This window comes from Morone saxatilis, unplaced genomic scaffold (assembly GCF_004916995.1).
Source record: "Morone saxatilis isolate NCDOM2014 unplaced genomic scaffold, NCSU_SB_2.0 Contig20, whole genome shotgun sequence".
NCBI classification, from domain to species: domain Eukaryota; kingdom Metazoa; phylum Chordata; class Actinopteri; family Moronidae; genus Morone; species Morone saxatilis.
In genome coordinates, this window is record NW_023339763.1 from 7,896,584 (window position 1) to 7,903,223 (window position 6,640).

The window sequence follows — 6,640 nt, forward strand, 5'->3', positions numbered from 1 at the left end:
ATATTTAACACTATCTTAAATAGGCATTTACTCTAGGGGCAGGATGTGAAGTCCTCTGATCTAATGAATTATGCAGGATTTTAATCATGTTATGGTGATTGTCTTTTAGGATAAGAGGACACATCACAACATGCCCAGCACTGGGAGACTGTCCTATAAAACTATTAACAAGCCATATGAAATATGCATTTTGTTCATGCACGGGTCTTTGCTTTTTGACAGTAAGAGTTCTTTGTAGTTGTCAAGTTTCTCACAAAAAAAAGATGCATTTGTCATTGTACTTCAAGGAGAATGCCACTTTTTATTAAATAGGTAGGAGTCAGTGAGTGAGCCCTACTGTTACCCCACTGGGATGTGAACTCATGGCCCGCGCCACAGTCTTTCAGGGTGTGAGTCTGAGTGCAGACAGACATTAACCACAACTTCAACCGTGTGGTTCAAAAAGTCAAAAAAAGGATTTGTTTTTCCGTTTCTTGCTCTAAGAAAGGGTGGTGCACCTTCACAGGTAAGTAATGACTAAACTGTCCTGTTGTATATAAATAAAATTACTTATTCGTTCCTCTTTAATGTCTTAAGTTTCATCAAGGCCCAAGGACAAAAACTTCCAACTTGCTTGTGATGACTTGAAACTCAACAACTGCGGTGACACTCCAAAACATAAAATGTTCACCCTCTTCCCCCAGTCTGTGTGAATCTGTGGCAGCCTGTTATCTATTTACCTTGCTGTTGTTAGTTCTTGTCCAGTAACTGATGATAACTGATGATAGAGGCATTCAACAGCAAAACAGATTCCATAGAAATGAGACAAAGGCATACCTAAGGCTCAAGCATTCATATCTTGTGACACACATACACACTCAGGTCTAGCTCTGAAGATTTCATGCCACATAACATCTTTAAGTAATCTCTGACAGTCTTTTGAAGGCCACTTTGTGTGAAGATTTCGATAGGAAATGGTATGGGGAAGTAAATTTGTGATTTCTTGTATAGTACCTCTGTTGCTTGTTGCTTGCCTCTGTTGCTTGTGCAGCACGAAGGTTCCTGTAATTCTGTTATGTAAAGGCCCCTTCTGGCTGACTGGGTTCAAAGTAGCTCAAGTATCACTACCCTGGTTTAGAAGATTCATTTCCTGTTTTTACTGTAGGACTCTTGTTCAACTGCTCTGCAGGGCAATTGTGATCAAATGTTAGTGATTTCAGAGGACAACATCTTTCTGATGAACTGACCAATCTTCTCCACACATGCAAGCACATGCAAATTCCAAAAATATGTGTAAATGGGCAAGTTAAGTTTTAAAATGAGCACATAACAAACATAGCAAGCACCCAGTGAGTCAATACAACTGAACTCATGATACTTCCTATTTCACAGGCGATTAACAAAGTGTAAGCGCCAAATAAGTGGGTCAAGTACATGTTGGCTATATCAAAGGCTTTGGCGCCATCAAGTGATTATTCGTGATAGAGTGATTAATCTAAATCTTATTCAATGGGGACATCTGGTGTTCATTTGTGAAATCAGATATGGATCAGGTTTGTACCACCTGTGTCATGTACAAAAAGCACACAAAAGAAACAATGCCATATATCTGACTTAAGTACTTTTAAACAAGTAATAGTGTGCCAAGTCTGCTTAAATATTAAAAGTAGCCTACTCATAAGTGTGTACAGTGTGTACACTTACACAGCGTTAAGGAGCAGTGGAAGAAGTACTCAGACCTTATACTGAAGTAAAACAGCAATACTACATTGTAGAAATAAATACTCAGTTTGAAGTAAATATCCTCATTCAAATTTTTTCTTGCAAAACAGTAAAAAAGTGGCATCAGAATGTTATTTGTGATTACTATGCACCAATGTACCAAGGCAAATTCCTCATATGTGAAAACTTGGCAAAAAACCTCATTCTGATTTTGATTCTGATTTTATCAAAAGTTAAATTTTTCATCAACTTCAGAAAAAAGATTTATGGATTAATTTGTATCATTTTAATGTTGCAGCTGGTAAAGGTGAGGTTAATTTAATTTACTTTATACACTGCTGGGTACAATACAATTACAAATACAATTGTTATACAATTACAATTATACAGTATAATGAGGCAAATATTGTACCTTTTACTGCACTACATGTATCTGAATGTGTTACTTTACAGACTGAGGTTTTACATAGAAAACATATGACTAGTTTATAAAATATGACACATTGCTATAATTTAAACTACATAAAAATGTACAAAATAGCTAAAATTAGCTCCACCTCAAAAAACTAAAAGAAGTAGTAAAATGCTATTTTCAGATGAATTCAGCAATAAAAACGCAATATATAATAGGCTAACACTAACGAGTGCCATTTTGTCTATATCACACTTTATCATACTTTTATTTTGATAATGTATATACCTTTTGCAATGTGACGGCCCCTGTGTAGTTTAGTGTGGGTGCCCTGTTACTAATGTGTGTTTTGTCTAGGAGGTGCCAGAGGAGCTGATTGAGCATATCCACTCCGATCCAGAACACCTGGGCCCAGTGCGTGCGGGACATAAAAGCTCCCGCTTCCTGCGCTCTCTCTCTCATTCTCTCCTCCCAACCAGCACCTTTTGCTTTGTTTGCTAAGTTATCTCACTTTTTACTCCACAACACCTTGATTTACACTCACACTCATCCACATGAACACCACTGATACTACAAACAAACGCATCTCATATTTCAAGTTGCGTTTAAGATATTTTTTATAATAAATATTTGTTACTTTTTGCAAAGCTGTGTCCTTTCCACTTTTTTCATGGCCTATGGGCCAGGTTATGACAGCTAATAATACATACTTTTACTTAAGTGGCATGTTCTCTTCAGAACTATTAATTGTAATGGAGTATTATTATATTGCATTGTTGCTACTTTTGCTTGAGTGAATGATTTGAATACTTCAGATTACAATACTTTGATATTTTATGTGATCATTTTATGTTTTAGATCAGTGGTGGAAGAAGCACAAGTAAAATCCATCTTTCATCTTTAAGAATTTGTCTTTAAGAAGCACCATACACCTCTGATAGATACACACTAATCCATTGGATATACAGTATCTTAAAGATGTTTTTGGAAATAAAGTAGGCCATGTAAGACACCTCTTTAATAAAATAATGTCGCATTTGGCGTCATCTAGTGGTTCTTAATGGTACAGTGTTTATATACATTTTGATGGTTGAGGGCCTAGGTGCAGCCATTTAAAAACAGTTACAGATTAGGCTGTCTGCGACGTACTCCTGTACTTTATAAAACAAAAAACTGACACAGTATCCGCCTAATATAGTTACATTTGTGTTGTTTTACCGCCAACAATCTTTATGAGTTTTCACAATCACGAAATCCGTTTAGTGCCTATAGCAAATATTCGCTCGTCTCTAACTACTTGTAATTCAACAATAACATAATACATTCATGAACATACATAATATATATATATATATATATATATTAAAGAGCAAGATATAAAGAGAAAAGGAAGAAAAATTAGGCAGATGACACGCTATTGCCGTTAGTTATATAATCACTTTCACTTTGTATTATGCCGATTTCTTCTTTTCAAAATAGAGAAAAGGGTGAAGAAATGTACAGAACCTTTACTAATAGACCACCTTAAAGCATGATTGTATGGATGACATCTTGGATTGCTTTTAAAAAATATCATTTCATGATTCTATTTTTTGTTGTGAGGCATCATCTCTATCCACCACCCAGGGCTACAGGATATAGATCTACAAATAAGAGTCAAGAAGAAAAACGTACCTTAAATTATGCAGCCATCATATTATTCCATATCATATCATATTATAGGAAGGTAGGGCTCTGAAGGAAGATCCATCTACATATGGAGTAAACGTTGGATTAACCGAACAAAGAAGCAAACGGTTGAGTTCCAGAGCAGTACTTGGTTTCACTTTTATTTTTGTCAAGCCTTCAGGCGAAATCAGCAACGTTGCAGCGGTGACTCCCATGCACAGATTCACAGCTGGACTGAGGTCAGTTTACCAACAGCTCCTTCTCTTATGGCAGAAATAGCAGCTGCAGTGTATTTGACAATAATATAACAATAAGCTCATGCAAAAAAAATAAAAAAAATAAAAAGAATGCACAGATACTGTACATTACATTTTAAAGGGTCCTGGCAGATCTGAATTGAAAGTGAAATAAAAACAGGCTTTATGGGGCTTCCCCTACAACATTCAAAGCATATCTATATACACATTGGACAGGACAAGAGCAGATATATTTAGTTCAAGATTTACGAGCCCACACAGGCCTGTTTGAAAGCGTCCAAACTATGCTGCCATATAAAAAGCCTCTGCTGATCCATGGCTTTGTTTCTGCTTGGTGGATCAAAAGTGTGTTTCTTCATTGTCGATGAGCACTGAAGAAGGATTACTTTTTTGCTGAGAATTATTAAAATTTTATTTACATGTGTTTTGCCTTGATCTTGATCCTTGGTTTTCCTACCTGTGTTAGACTGAAAGATAAATGTAAAAAGGTGGATATATTGGAAAACCTCTGAAGGAATAGCAAATGCAAACCTAAGTTTAGTGATTATATAACTATAACTATGTAACTATATATTACTCAGATGATTTGTGGGTATAGAAAGCAACATGTGCTAAAATGCTGATTCATGTTATTTATAATTATTATTAATAATAATTAAAAGATAACATCAGAGTGTATATGGTTACCTTTGTCCCCCATAGTCCTTTCTCAACTACAACTTCTGTTGTTGAGTCTTTATGTATCATTTAATATTATTCATATGGGTTGTTTAGCAAATCGAGCTTTAGGATTTGTCAGACATTGAGGGTTGAGATGTTTTTTTAAAAGAAGTATTTGGGTGGAACAAGATTACTCCTCCACCTGTATCCTCCACCTTAGGGTTCCAGCAGCATTGCTGCTTGGGCACCTAAATGTTCAACTAAACAATAAAAAGGCATGATTAGCCCCTTTGTAACTATAGAGCAGTGGTCTCCAACCTTTTTCCCTAAAGGACCCCCTTTTTGTATCATTGAGTAAACTGACAACCCCTGACTAAGTGACATATTTTATAGATATTTCATATTATATTCAATGCATAACAATAACAGTACAGCAAAATGTATAATTGTACAATTAACATAAATAGTCAACGCAATAACTGCAGGAAGTTTGTGTAATAGGAGGGATCTGGATGAATTCTGAGCAGATTATTTCCTATGAATATTACATGAGGGTTTTTTTTATAATATAAAGGTGAAACGATTTTAAATAATTTACAGACTGCTAGGTAGCAAATGTATGTATTTGTTGAATACATTTGTACTATTAATCTGAATCTGCAAAGTAACTATTAACCAAGGTGACCAAATAAATCTAGGGAATGCAACATTTACCTTTGTATTGTAGTGGAGTAGAATTACAGCAGAAAATTAATTACTCAAGTTAAATACAATTGTTTGATAGCTGAGGTATCAACTGCACAATATTTTACATGGTGGTTCAACATGGCAGACTCCGAGAAAGGCTACCTGTTGTGTCTGTAGATAAAAAAAGACTCATTCTAAGGTAATGAAAACATAATGACTACGATATTCAGGCGATTATACACTGATAAGATAAGATCAATTAAATACAAGTTGTATGTACACTATATACAGCTTTTTATATACAGATGTGATTGATATGGAACATAGGTCACAGCAGGAGGAAGTGGCATGGTGTAAGAATAAATAATTGCACAGGGATAAAAATATATACAGCAGTATAGATTAGTGGAAATATAAGCTATAGACTTATGAATATACAGTATAGGTCTAGTATTAATAATGATGTGGTGTTGTTCATGATTGATGTCAGCTTGGCTAACATCCTCCTCTCACCCACCTCCTCTATGGAGTCTAGAGGGCAGTCAAGGACAGAACTAGTCCTCCTAACCAGTTTGTTCTTTTTCTGTCCCTCTCTGTGCTTTCAGCTCCCCAACAGACTACTATAGAGGATAGCAGATGCCAGCACAGTGTCGTAGAATGACTTTAACAGTGTCCTGCACACACCAAAGAACCTCAGTCTGAGATGAAGACGACTTTGGACCCTTCTTGTACAGGACATCTGTGTTGCTGGACCAGTCCAGTTTATGGTTAGGGTGAGCACCCAGGTATGTGTAAGTTGTCACCATCTCAATATCCAAACCCTGGTGGTTCACTCAGGTCCAGTTCCCTAAGGTTAGGGAATAACCAACAAGTCTCAGACTAACAGAAGTTACACAGAAGAAGCAGAAGAGGGCGCCAGTGTTGTAGTCTACTAAATGGACTTTGTTACGTTTGGTTTTGTTCTGTCATAAAACAACATATAGACACTCAAAAAAACAAAAACAGCAAACAAGAAGACACAGATTAAATCCAACAGGAAACATGAATGTGCAGAAACATAAAAATAAAACAAACATATAAAACAAACAAATGTAATTTGCAAAATATCATGATACATCGTAAAAACACTAAAGAAGCATTTCACCCGTGGAAACATTAATCTTTATTGAAAGTGGGTTATATATGTAGTCGAAATGTAACATAAATTTTGAATTTGGTGCCTATTTGACCGAGAAAAGAGTGTTTGTAGTCTCAC